The following is a 14,990-nucleotide window of genomic DNA, read 5'->3' as shown; positions in this document are numbered from 1 at the left end:
AAGTCATGTGTTTTGATTTTCTTTTACGGATTACGACAAATTGGACAGCTAACATTTTGTTGATTTATTAAACAACTGACCAATCGACTGATTTGTTAAACGCCTGACCAATCACTGACCCTTTTCTTTTATTTAAAAATAAAATTATCTTTTTTGTATAGGGGTGTCGAAGCGTTGTTCGAAGTATATATGGTATCTTAGAATGTGTGCGCGGTCAAGGTTTTACAACCCTATAATTTTACTAAAAGAAACGTTCAATACTTATAATCACATTTTTTACTAGGATCATAGAAGACGATATCTTTTTTTTTTTTTTATTTACCTGTGCACTAGTATATATTTGTTTAGGGGCCAGCTGAAGAACGCCTCCGGTTGCGGGAATGTCTCGCTACATTGAAGACCTGTTAGTGACCTTCTGCTGTTGTTTTTTCTATGGTCAGGTTGTCTCTTTGACGCATTCCCCATTTCCATTCTTAATTTTATACTTTATTATGAATGATAGTGGTAGTACGGCGGCCTCGTGAAAAATTGTGCACATCCTGGTACAAGCATGAAACTTGGCACAAAGCTTCATCCAGTATAACTCTTTGATTTCAGATAGGGAGGCATTTGAAAAAATGCACCACTTCCGGTAAAATTCAATATGGTGGACATTATATACTTAAATGCATTTGAACGATTATGGATAGATACATATCAAAAGCTTTGCCAACTCCCAAACGCAAGCCAAATTTCGTTTGCCCCTAAGTCACTGAATAGCGAAACAGCAATGACAGCAACATCAGTATCGACTATAGTATTCGAAGCATGACTCATTTGCATCAGATGCATCAGCAACAAATGCCTAGGATGTTCTATCTTATCCACCACATGATGATGTTTCAAGTTTAGCACCATGTTCACATTAAGAGGCTGACACTAGAATCATGGTGCATGTGTCTGATGCAGTGAAACATGGATTTAAACGAGTCCTGATTCGAACAGTCGTTAATGATATCAATGATGCTGTCATTACTGTTTTGCTATTCCGTTACATAGGGGTATACGAACTATGGCTTGTGTTTTGGAGGGCAAAACGCTTTAGATAAATGTCTATCCATGACCTTTCAAATGCAATAAATAATGAGTGATCACACACACTTCCTGTGATCTTTGGCTTTACCGCTTGTTATACTGTTCTCTTTTTGCTTGGAGTGGCGAAAGATACCAGAGGAACAGTCAAACTAATATAAATTAAAAATAAACTGTCAACGTCATGGTTAAAAATGAAAAAAAGATAAACAGAAAAATAAAAGTACACAAGAAACAACAAAGAAAACACAGTAACTAGAACCCCACAAAAAACTGGGGGTGATCTCAGGTGCTCCGGAAGGGTAAGCAGATCCTGCTCCGTATTTGGCACCCGTCGTGTTGCTCATGTCAATACACACCCGATAAAAAGTCTAATACGTCTCATTCATGAAAAGGGAAGGTGATAGTAGTTACGACGTAGGAAATCATGATAGGAAATACAAGCGCGGGAATATCATATCAGTTGGGATAAATATACTCTGTATGCAGGTGCTGCTGGCATGTTGCTACATATAAATGGAAAGTTCACAATTGGGAAGCTGAAAATCATCTAGTTTGTGAGGAAACGTGCAATATACTAAAAGCGGATTTTTTGGGGGGACGAGCTTGGAATTGGTTCTCATTCTACCCAGTCTAAGCCCTAATGGATGGCGAAGGAACAAGGAGGATCCATGGGAACCCTTTAAAAAAATAGTCTGATGTCTCATCATCTTGTGAGGAGCTTGTACATAAAGGATGTAAGAAAGGATGCCGCGGTCATTGTTAATTTGAAAAATCGGGTCTTCCGTGCACTGCTTGTGGCGCTGATTGTGTCTAAAACATGTGTTTGTGGCCGATTAGTAGTAATTTTAAAAAGACTTTAGTACTTTAGCGACTTTATTTTGTTTTAATCAATCTATCGAAAACTCTACATCGAGGATATAGAGATGAATTGAGGACACATCTTTGAAATTTCCGCCATATTGTTTTTTTTTAACCGGAAGTGTTTACTTTGTATTAAAATATTTCAAACATAATAGAGAATAAGTGATTTGGAGGAAACTTAAAGCCAAGAGTTTAATGACCAGCACATTTTTTTTTGTACGTTTTGAAAAACGTACTTTAACCTATAATGGTTTACTTTTTAAATTGTTATTTGTATGGAGAGTTGTCTCATTGGCACTCACACCACATCTTCCTATATCTATATATTTAAATAAAAAGTTTATATTTCTATGTCCGCCATATTGGACATTACCGGAAGTAGGAGTTTTAAAGACTATTTCCTTTAAATTGTTTCCATGAGAAGCACCAATGAAAGGTTCCTGTACAATATAATGATAGCAGCAATACGTTTAAACACATTTCAACTACCCTCCCTAAAAAATAAGCTTATTTTTATACAATGTCCGTCATAATGAATTTTACCGGAAGTAGCGGTTTCGAACACATCTTATCTATACAATTTATCCAAAAGTAGTACATAACGAAGGTTTGTACCAACTATTACTACAGTAGCATCATTATTATGCCTTTTCACATACTAGCCTTCGATATTGGGCCGATTTAAGTATGATGTCCGCCGTTTTGGATTTTACCGGAAGTGAGACATTTTTTTCTAAAATGCCTCCCTATCTGAATTTAAAGAGTAATAGTTGAGAAAGGTCTATGATAAATTTCATGCTTGTAGCAAGATGTGCACGATTCGTCTGAATTATGCTTGTAGCCGCTGGACTAAAGGGATTTAGTGTTTCATCTGTCCATCATAAAGTTAAAATCCATCTAGTATCTAGTTTAAACATATTTATTTATAGTGGATTTGGAAACAATTTCTTGAAACTTATATTTATTCCTTTCCACTTTGCGGGTGCGAGTTCTGCCTTTTAGCAGAATTCGCGATCGCCTCCTCTTTTTTTTTTCTAAATCTGCAAGGGTGTCTATTACGTGCAAGTGAGAGGTTTAGCGCTATAAAACCATGTTTAATCAACCATTTTTTAATTTGAAAATGCCTGTACCAAGTCAGGAATATGACAGTTCTTGTCCATTCGTTTTTTATGCGTTTTGTTATTTGATTTTGCCATGTGATTATGGACTTTCCGCATTGATTTTTTTCTAAGTTCAGTATTTTTGTAATTTCACTTTTTACGTGCAATATATATGACACTCCTTCCGACAGACTATCATCGTTTCGCAAGACCACACTCGCAAATGGTGTCAAAGGAGAGCCAAAACGGGGATCGAACCAGGAACCTTTGTGTTAGTAGTCAGATGAACTAACCACTACACCCCGACTCCATATCTATACACCTAGAAAAAAGTATCGCAACTCTTCCATTGAAAACAATGTAAAATGACATGATTGTAGAATGTGTATAATTTGGGTTCTACTGAATACTTTTGACCCATTTATGGTTTATAATAGAAATCACGATATTAGCTAATTTTTCTTCCAATATTAATGCTACATAGTTATGACAGAACAGCTGCACTGAAATAGTATTTGGCGCTTTTCATAACAAATACAAATTTTGTAGTACTCATTTTTTCAAAATATTGGTTCTGCAATAAATACAGATTTTTATGCATTAAACTCATTCTGAACTTTTTGAATGTAAGTTAACAGCACACATTGTTTATATCTGTGTTAAAGTTATAGTTCATGAGATTTTGTTCAGAGATGCGTATTGAATAACCAAGTGGTCCTGATAAAAAAAATGTTATCTTGACCTACATTTCACATATAAGTGACTGATTAAAGTTTGCGTTAGAGTCAATATTTGAGATGCAACTCGTGGAGAAATAATATTTTGTCAGTAAATGGATAGAATCAAGGGTCCTAAACATATGTCATCTTGACGAAAAATCAGTGATGAGGAAATGAGGTGAAAGGCTGCGTGTAAGACCATTTATACTGCAATCAGCTATTTTACTATACAGATAAAGCTATACGTATAAATTAAACGTTAGCTTTATACGCCAATGACCTCAACTAACCTATAAGCCCCGTCAAACTTTTATGAATTTAAACTTGTTACAAAAAATGTATATCTTCAAATTGATAATTTATATACCATGTTTATTAAATGTTATTAATTAAGTTCATTTTTCCTTTCTAAATCCTTAAAATGTCAATGTCTTACCGCCTTGACTACGCTCATAGGGAAATACCCCAAAATGGTACCCCATGAGGGAAATTCTAAACACTTTTTTTAAACAATATTTGTTACATATTTTTTTATTTTTTTATCGATTTCAGTATAGAGACAATACACGTATAGTGTCTTGAAATATGAAATTTATTTGTATTCGGCACGAAACGGGAAAATGCTCGGTTTCTAAGCCTCATATAAATAAATTTTATATCTCAAGACACTATACGTATCATGTATATTGTCTAAATCTGAGATGAGGAATACAAATATTTTGTCTGTAGATGCAACTCTGATAGTCACGAGATTCAAAATCAAGTCTTGAAAATGAATTATTAGTTACATAGTGTGTAAGTGACCTAATATGATATATACGGGGTCAGTAAATTCCATATTGGGTGAGAGCGATTTATCCTTTAGCCTTATAATGACAAACTTCAATTCTAGGAGCGTAAATTTATGACTTGGATGAAAGGTTGTCAATTTAACACTCATACCACATCTTGTAAATATGTTTAAGGTACTATTGATAAGGCTTTCAAACACCACCTAAAACTACCAGTTAACCGGTTAATCGGTCGAACGATTGTCCGAGTAACCGGTTAGGCAAAAGTGTACGATTTGACAACCCTAACTTAATATGTTAACTTCTTCTTCGTTTTCTTTTGTAAATCATAATTTTTTTTATAAATATTTCTGTACTGTTTTTTTTTATATCCAATACTGTAAAGCAATAACAGAGAGGAACACAAAAGACTTAAACGAAAATTCAAAATATAGACTTATACAACCAAATAAGTACGCCATCGTGTAATCATCCGCACGATTCAGTGAGACATTGTCAAACGAATGTCTAAATTGTGTGACAAAAAAATTGTATGCGTTTGTGCATTTTTCTTTTATAATTTCAATCTAGGTTCTGTTGTTCGAAGCGAATTTAATTTGAACTATAAACATAGAAAACGTACAACGACAGCCATGTCGTAGATGATGGTATAGAAAACAAATAACATAAGGGCGTTTTTTTTTAAATGGTATTGATCTTTACAAGTAAATATTTGTGCAGTCAGTACATTACATTAGATTTAACATATTTTTTAGCAAAGAAACATACAATTTTTAGAGTGCTTAATATGATATTGATAACTGAATGGTTAAAAAAACAAGAGGCTCTCAAGAGCCTGAATCGCTCACCTGGTAAACAATGCCTTCGGCCATGTTTTTTGACGAAATAGAAAATAAAACACAAACTTTATTTTATACACCCTACTGATCATTCAAATGAAGTTTGGTTGAATTTGGTTGAGTAGTTTTAGAGGAAAAGATTTTTTAAAGTTATGATGAACAAATTGTGAAAAATTGTCATTAAAGGACAATAACCCCTTAAGGGGTCAATTGACAATTTTGGTCATATTAACGTATTTGTAGATCTTACTTTGCTGATCATTTTTGCTGTTTACAGTTTATCTTTATCTATAATAATATTTAAGATAATGACCAAAAACTGCAAAATTTCCTTAAAATAATCAATTAAGTGGCAGCAACCCAACAATGGGTTGTTTGATTCATCTGAAAATTTCAGGGCTGATAGATCTTGACCTAATAAACATTTTTACCCCCTGTCAGATCTGCTTTAAATGCTTTAGTTTTTGAGATATAAGCCAAAAACTGCATTTGACCCCTATGTTCTATTTTAAGAAACTGCGGCCATGTTTTTTGACGGATTAAAAATCGAAGCACAAACTTTGTGCAGGATAATCTAAGAAACAATCATGTTAATTTTCATCCAAATCCATTCATTGGTTTCAGAGGAAAAGATGTTTGCAAAATTGTTAACGACGACAGATGACGACGAAGGGCGCCAAGTGATGAGAAAAGCTCACATTTCCTTTTAGAAAAGGTGAGCTAAAATCTGCAAAATTTCCTTAAAATTACCAATTCAGGGGCAGCAACTTAGCAACGTGTCGACCATCTGAATATTTCAGGGCAGATAGATTTTGACCTGATAAACAATTCAACCACAGTCAGATTTGATCTTAATGCTTTGGTTTTTGACATTTTACCCCTATGTTCTACTTTTAGCCGTGGCAGCCATCTTGTTTGGATGGCCGGGTCACCGGACACATTTTTTAAACTAGATACCCAAAAGATGATTGTGGCCAAGTTTGGAATAATTTGGCCCTGTAGTTTCAGAGGAGAAGATTTTTGTAAAAGATTGCTAAGATTTACGAAAAATGGTTAAAAATTTACTATAAAGGACAATAACTCCTAAAGGGGTCAACTGACCATTTCGGTCATGTTGACTTATTTGTAAATCTAACTTTGCTGAACATTATTGCTGTTTACAGTTTATCTCTATCTATAATAATATTCAAGATAATAACCAAAACAGCAAAATTTCCTTAAAATTACCAATTCAGGGGCAGTAACCCAACAATGGGTTGTCCAATTCATCTGAAGATTTCAGGGCAGATAGATCTTGACCTGATAATCATTTTAACCTCCGTCAGATTTGCTCTAAATGCTTTGGTTTTTGTGTTATAAGCCAAAAACTGCATTTTACCCTATGTTCTATTTTTAGCCATGGCGGCCATTTTGGTTAGTTGGCCAGGTCACCGGACACAATTTTTAAACTAGATACCCCAATGATGGTTGTGGCCAAGTTTAGTTCAATTTGGCCCAGTAGTTTCAGAGGAAAAGATTTTTGTAAAAGATAACTAAGATTTGTAAAAAAAGGTTAAAAATTTACTATAAAGGGCAATAACTCCTAAAGGGGTAAACTGACCATTTCAGTCACGTTGACTTATTTTTAGGTCTTACTTTGTTGAACATTTTTGCTTTTTAAGTTTATCTCTACCTATAAAAATATTCATGATAATAACCAAAAACAGCAAAATTTCCTTAAAATTTCCAATTCAGGGGCAGCAACCCAACAACGGGTTGTCCGATTCATCTGAAAATTTCAGGGCAGATAGATCTTGACCTGATAATCAATTTTTCCGCAATAGTCCGACATCAAAAAGTCCGACACTGGATAATTGAAAAATATTTTAAATAAATAATTTTATTTCAAGTTGATAATTCCATTAGTTAAAACTAACCCTCCTGAGAGTCCTCCAAATAATAATAATATATTTCATAAAGTACTCACAATATTATCATTTTATATTATCCAGCGGGAAATATTACAAGCATGTTCAGAACGAGAACAGTTTTAACAGTACATATGATAGGTAGGTCCTGTAATAGATGCCGTCTAAGATGAAAAAAAGGTCAATGAAATTTTGACTGCCACTGGACAATGAAAGTATATCGAATAAGGACAGGAATTTACCTTGCAACAGGCTAAAACAAAAGGCCAGCGATGGCCCTTTAAAGAGTTGTTGCAATGGCTCTTAACCTGTAGAGAGCGTGGAACTCTCGCTACAAGAGGCATCGGACAAAACGTCACCACTCTTGACATTTATTGAAAATTAAAATACAACCCGCACAATCAAACAAACATCCAATGTTGACAAAGGTTTACTGCCAGTCGGATGAAAACCATGGTGATCACATGAAGATACGCAGCTTTGTACCTCTCCCAAAGCAGAGAAATAAGAAAGTTAAGGTTCTAATAATGAGGATATGAGTTTACAACAGCAAACAATACTGGAAAATAGAAATAATGAAAAACACATTTCTGTGACAGTCTCAAAGTGTATAATATTTGATATATGACAAGTAAATAGATGTTACCATCTATAGTTAAGTTGTAATTAAATATTCAGTATTCACATTCGCGATCGTGAAAGGAGAACTGGGATTTAGTAACGACATAAGGAACATATCTAACACAGTCAACTTACTCGTAATGGCGTCCGTAAAATTTACGAAGGGATGATTTCAACTTCACCATTTGGAAGTCTTGGTTTGATAGCTTCCTTGTGAGCAGGAATCCTCTATCAAGGAAATAATGATATGGAATGTTGCTACATGGAAATGGAAAGTTCACAATTGAGAAGCTGAAATCATCTCTTTTGTCGTTAAGTTTTCAATTGTTTCAACCGACCCAATTTTCAATTTCTAGATGTAAGTCAAGATATGAGGCAGACTTAACTGAATATGTTGTATCCTTTTTCTCTAGTTCGATGGAATACAAATTTTAAAAGAAATATTCCTACTCTGATACACGCATTGGCATGATATTGTAAAATTTTTTGAGGGAAATGATTCAAGTCCCCTTAAGCTTATAAACAGTACGGTGGGATGCCTCCTTTTTGCAGATGATCTTTTAATCCTGTCAGAATCAAAAGAGGGTCTTCAAAACAGTTTAAATAATGTTAAATTATATTGTAACAAATGGCAACTCTCTTTGAATACAAACAAAACTAAATCCATGATTTTTAGTCAGTCAAAACATAATAGTAAAACATCACATATTTACTATAAGAATAAAGCCATAGAGAGTGTAACAGAATATTCATTTTTGGGAATGTTGATAAAATGTAATGGAAATTTATCACAAAGTACTTTACAGTTGACAAAAAAGGCAAAACAAGTATTTTTTGCAATAAAATCCTATACTAAACCATTGAATAATCTACCTATAAAAGTAGCAAATAGTCTTTTTGATTCTTTAGTAAAACCAATTATGACCTATAATTTTGGATACATATATTTCTTTTCATCGAGCCAATAACAGAGCCTTATCTTCAGGAAAAAGAAATTAATCAACTTGATTTTATAGACAAAACCCCCATTGAAAATATGCATCTTGAATTTTGTAAATCTACTCTAGGAATAAGGAAAAATGCATCCAATTTGGGAGCAAGAGCTGAATTAGAGAGATTGCCTATCGAATGTTTTATTAAAACACAAACCCTTTTATATTTAGCTAGACTATATAATAATAATATTAATCCATTGATAAAGGAAGCTTTTTCTCTAGCACAGTCTCTAGATTTGACAGGAACTTACTCATGGTATACATATGCAAAAAATATTGTTAAAGAGACTAATGTTGACCTTAATATTCTTTCTACTTGTAAGGACATAAAAGATGTAAATAAAATAAAAAAAAGATATAAAGTTAAAAATGAAAAATAGATATGAAGATTTAATTCAAAATAAATTTCAAAACATTGATGATAAAAGTAATTTTTTTCTTTATAAAAAAATTAAAAAAGATTACAAACTAGAATCTTATCTTAATACATCTAAATTTCAGATAAGGAGATTAATCACTAAATTTAGAATAAGTGATCACTCCCTTTTGATTGAAAAGGGGAGATATTTTAAAATCCCAAGAGAGGAACGACTTTGCCATTAATGTAAAATACTAGAGGATGAGAAACATTTTTTACTCTATTGTGAGTATAATAGAACTCTAAGAAATGATTTTTTTCATCACATATGTACTGAAAATAATAACTTTAATAATTTAAATGAAGAAGAAAACATTCAATATTTACTAAATCCATCATCGCCTTTACAAACAAATAAGTTAGGATCCTTCTTGAAAAAGTCATTAGAACTGAGGGCAGGGGACTCTTAACAACTTGTTTGTTGTTAAAAAAAAAGTGATGCTGTTGTTATTGTGTATGTTAAATATGTATGTTTATTGTGTTTATTGTGTTAATATATGTTGGTCACAAACTGTAAAGTTTGATATGACAATAAAATATTTGATTTGATTTGATTTGATTTGATTTGATTTAAAACTCGCATTATATATGGTTGAGAAATATCTGTTCTTGTCATTTATTATTTATATTAAATTTGTAAAGATTAAAGATAAAATAAGAAGATGCACCTCAAATACTGTATTTTTACTTCGATATATATCTTCACTAGTCAATAAATCTCCTTCCGAGATATCGAAAGACGTGTTTAACGTATATAATCTTATTTTGTTTTACTGTGAGTTTTCTGTCAAAGGCTCATCATTCAATCCGTTTTCAAACTAGATATTCTGTTTTGTATTAAAAAGTAAAATCACAAAAATACTGAATTCCAAGGAAAATTCAAAACGGAAAGTCCCTAATCAAATGGCAAAAGCAAATAACAAAACACATCAAACGAATGGACAGCAATTAATTAATTTATTTATTAAAGCAGAACTACTGTATATACACAACGATGAATAAGCTTACAATAGTTCGTAATAATAAAAGTCACTGAAAAGTGATAGAGTTTCATTTTCCTACGGGTGAGTGGTTGTGCAAAAGTTATTTTTTTTAAATATAAAGTTATAATACAAAAAGTTGTTCACTGTAACATATCTGTACTACTTCAGTACACATTATATAATAAAGAGAGCCATAAATTGTTCGTGAACTGGATGAACCACCTGCATAAAAATATCAAGATGGTGGATAACTGACATTGGAATGTGAGAGGTTGATATGAGATTTGAAGCTGCGTCCGTGTGCCTAAAAATCTATTTATAGATATTCCAAGGTAACGTCATCATGCAATATCTCGGTTTTCTTTTTTCTTTTTTTTCTTTTTTTTTTAATATTAAACATATTTTATTAACAATCACCTGTTACATCAACCCTCAGTTGCCCAGGGGAGCAACTGAGGGGGCCCCAATTTTTACAGTCTCATTTGTCGGGAAAAAAGCAAATGAGAAGAAAAAAACTCCAACTATGAATTATTAACATCAACCTTTATAAAAATTATCTATCCTCGTACAATTGTACATGTACCTTCAATCATTATCGATCTATGTATCTTAACCTCTCACCATATATATTTTTTTTAATAAAGTATGTTTTTTATCTTTGTTTATTTCTCACAAAGGCTACATGTATTTATTAAGCAGTTTCAATTTTATCCTACATCAAGTCTTTTGTTATGTTAATTTCAATTTCATTTAAAGTGATCATTTACCACGTGCGATTTGTTAAAGGGATGTGTAGTTCATTCATAAAAGAAAATGGATTAATGATTTTGATTTCCAAAAAGGATTTAATAAATCCTTTCCAAAAAGGATTTGATTAAATTATTTCAAAGATAGGGTGAGTAAATATTTGTTTATAAAATGAACCTGTTTTTTTTCTTTTTCTTAATCTTGTGGTCGGTTTATGTTTTAATTTTTTATTGTCTATATTTGTATTAACCTTTATTGAAAAATTTATCTATGAAAGTTAGAAACTTCAAAAGCAGAAGATGTATTTAGTATAATTAATCAACAGGCAGTTTTAAAAGTATCTTGAGCAAATACTAGAACATTTGAGAATGATAAAAGTCATATAATAAATCAATTTTTGACTTTGACTTCAGTCGATAAAATGATTAAGGGAGCTACCATTTGATTTTTATGGGAGGGGGGGGGGGGGAGCTAGGATGAAAAATTTTGTCCTGCATTTTTTTAGCAATCTCGGTACTGCCTAATTATTTTTCGCTCTGTTCGGTCCTGCCTTTTTTATTAGTTTGTCCTGACTTTTTTTCATAAATTGTTATCCTGCCTTTTTTTTTTTGCAAAATGTGTCATCCTGCTTTTTTTTTACTCAGAACTCCTGTCCTGCCTATTTTTTTCCAATTTCATCCAACCCCCCCCCCCCCCCCCCCCCCCCCTAAAAATCAAATGGTAGCTCCCTAATTTACCCAAGAGACCTATCACCCTCGTCCGTTTACCTCGGTGAATATAATATCTCTGGGTTAACTATCCTGTATTAAATAACCTAATGAAAAAGTCCATATTTTCTATTTATAACACTATTCCTTAGAGTATATGAAAATATCTCGTTATAAATGATGTGTCATGGGTTTGGTTAGTATTCGGTTTGAATTAGTTTCCGTGTGCATTCAAACATCAATACATGCAAAGTGAATTTAAGTCAAGCATGGTGTTATATAATTTTATTTCATTATATATAACTTCTTAGTTTCTAAAGAAACTATAAAAAAAAAATTATCGTTTAAACAATAGTTTGACTTTCATTAAATTCTAAAATTGGGTTCACAGACATCCATCCCTGTACCTTAAAAAGAATGATTAACTCATAATTTTGAATGCTTCATTTAATTCAAAATGTAATGCATGTATTAGTAATATAGTCTTAATGCAATCTACTTTACTTTTTTTAAACGAACAAAAGATGCAAAGGTGCATTAGAACCCATGAGTCGAAGACAAGACTCCAACATGGTGAGAAAAAAAAACCGACGAAAATATAAACAATAGTCCACACAAACTCCAACAAAAACATAGAGTTCATTTCTACTTGACGATAAAAAAAACATAACTGATTTTTAAGAATCACGGTAAACATAATTATACATCCCAATTATATCCGGTAACGTAAATAATTGGGTTTGACAAACCCCAATCTTAATTAATTAAAGTACACGTAGTCTAAAATTTGGTAATGACAGAAAAGGGCATTTCAACGATCTTGAAAGATTTATAGAATCACTTATTACAACACGGGTCCGTATATGTAAACATGCAGTCTTAGACGTATACATGTCTGCTTTATATTTTCATTGCATTGCAAGATATTTGTTGTTTTATTTTTTCTATTTGATCTCGTAAGGCCGACGTCATAAATTATTTATAGTAACATAAGTTGTCAATAAAACAAGAAAGAGTAGTTCCAAAACCCAAGGCTTTAATATGTAAACAGTCTTAGACACATACAAGCCTGCTTCATATTGTTATTGCATTGTAAGATGTTTGTTGTTTTATTTTTTCTAATTGATCTCGTAAGGCCGACGTCATAAATTATTTATAATAGTTACAGAAGTTGTCAATTAAAGAAGAAAGTCTTGGTTTTTTAACTATACTCCTGAGTATACCCATATAAATTAACTACATGTTCTCTTCAATGTTGCAAGTTTGGAATAAGGAAACGACCATTTGATTTTTGGGGGTGGGGGGATGAGGATTTTGAAAATAATTTAGCCTTGATAATCACAAATATAAATGGTTTGTTCTGTGGTAGTTTGAAAATAAATGACCTCACTTGCAAAGTTTTGAAAATAAATAACTCAGCAGGTATAATCTAAAGTATGAGATGGCACCAAATTTTTAAAAAATTCATCTTTTTTCTAAAAAAAATCGGCAAACACAATTTATTAATGATAAAAGTATAAATATTAATTAATTGAAATTGGTTTCATTAAACTTGAGGTACATTAATGTCTCAGGAAACCGTACCTTTTATTTTAACAGGGCCGTAACTCAGTACATTGAGGCAAATGCCTCATGTAGGGAATTTCAAAACCGAACGCTTGTCTCCATATCAAATTATGTTCACGGCGAGTGCCTTGGAAGAAGCAAGTTCTGTTTTTCCTCAGACGTAGCCCTGACTTTTCAGGATCAATGTTTCTTATTTATTTGTCTTTTGTTCATTGATTACCCTTCTGTATTCTGTTAGTGTTGCATTCCTTTTGTAATCTAGTAATTTTGTTATGAACTTGATCATGAGTTTAAATTAAAAAAGAAAACACCAGCCACAGTCACTTAACTATGTGAATTCCATTTTTGCTTTATCATGCACATTGGTCTTTTGATGTTGACTCTAGAAACTTAAGTCTTACACTGAATTTATACATTTTGCTTTGAGAACAAAGTATTGTCCAAATATTATTAAAAAAAACTTGCATTTTCAGATTATGAATTGGTCTTTGAACACCCCGGAAGCATGATTTTACATCATTTGTTCTATAGCTTCTTGGGCCTTCAGTGGCTCCAAAACCCTTCAAAATATGTTTGCCAATACTTTTAAAAGAGGTTAGTTACAATCAAACTTAATACTATGTGTGTAATGAATAATCAATCACATGCTTAAATGAAAAAAATAATCTTGCTTCAATAGTGCAGAAAATAATCTGAATAATCTGTCCTCTTAGTTTACAAAAATAAATAGCCGATCAAAAACAAATCCTCCTGCCCCCCCCCCCCCCCCCCCCCCCGAATATCAAATGGTGATCCCCTAAAGGGTATGGAATCAATATATATGTTGTTTATATAGAGTTAAGATTCTAGATCTGCGCCTTTGATTCGTTTTAAGTGAGGTTCTAACTAGATTTGTATATTATGCAATGATTGAAAGTATTCATGACGGTTAATCACGTTTAAAAGTTTTAAGACAAAATGAAAAAAATAAACAAAAAACAATGTACATGTTTGCCTCTTAACGAATGCTAGTTAAAACTTTATAATCGAGATTTAAATGCAATTTACTGATATGATCACGGTCCAGACTCTAAAAAGAAACACCTGTTATTGAAAGATCTTATATGCATGTAACTATATAAAATGCAAGGAGACGATGGGTACACCCCAACGAGACAGTGTTCTAACAACAAAAAACAAACAAACTATATCGTGTTGTCTTTTTGCCGTCAATAATAACGAAAATTTCTTTGCAAAGTGTCAAACTCGATTTTTGACTCTTCTGAAAAAAATTCAAAAAGAAACGTTCGCAGATCTGTTTTCAATAAATTAAGAAAAAAAATCAAAAACCAACAAGGCAACCATTTACGATGTCCTAAACATATGACGAACCAAATAAAAAAAAAAAAAAAAAACACACCCGAGGAGATTTTTACGCACCCGTTTTATGGTATATTATTTTTCATGCTGCTATTTAGGAGATATGTTTTGTTGGTCAAATATTATCATAATTATATAGCGTCAATTGCTACATGTAACAACTGTGTGTATAAGTTTATGTCACCATGTGTTGCATAACACTGTTAATATCAGATTCTTAATATATACAAATATATATATATATATATACATGTATATAGTTGGCTTTTAAAAAATTAATTTCGCCCTATCAATTACGCCACA

At 32.3% G+C, this 14,990-nt stretch overlaps 1 protein-coding gene across 3 annotated transcripts in view; it reads left to right on the top strand.

The window, feature by feature from the left end:
- Positions 1-10,506: 10,506 nt before the first annotated feature.
- The window catches only part of LOC139489180 (uncharacterized), a 22,388-nt gene continuing 17,904 nt past the window's right edge, over positions 10,507-14,990 (top strand). For 2 of the 3 annotated variants that reach the window (XM_071275359.1, XM_071275355.1), the window contains exon 1: positions 11,089-11,203. The gene's annotated coding sequence lies outside the window, so the exon portion shown is untranslated. Of the gene's footprint in view, positions 10,641-11,088; positions 11,204-14,990 lie in introns of those variants that run through there. The other variant, XM_071275356.1, reaches the window with a different exon arrangement.

This window comes from Mytilus edulis, chromosome 9 (genome assembly GCF_963676685.1).
Source record: "Mytilus edulis chromosome 9, xbMytEdul2.2, whole genome shotgun sequence".
NCBI lineage: Eukaryota > Metazoa > Mollusca > Bivalvia > Mytilida > Mytilidae > Mytilus > Mytilus edulis.
The sequence above is the reverse complement of the archived record's forward strand: the minus strand, read 5'-3'. Positions and strand labels throughout refer to the sequence as shown.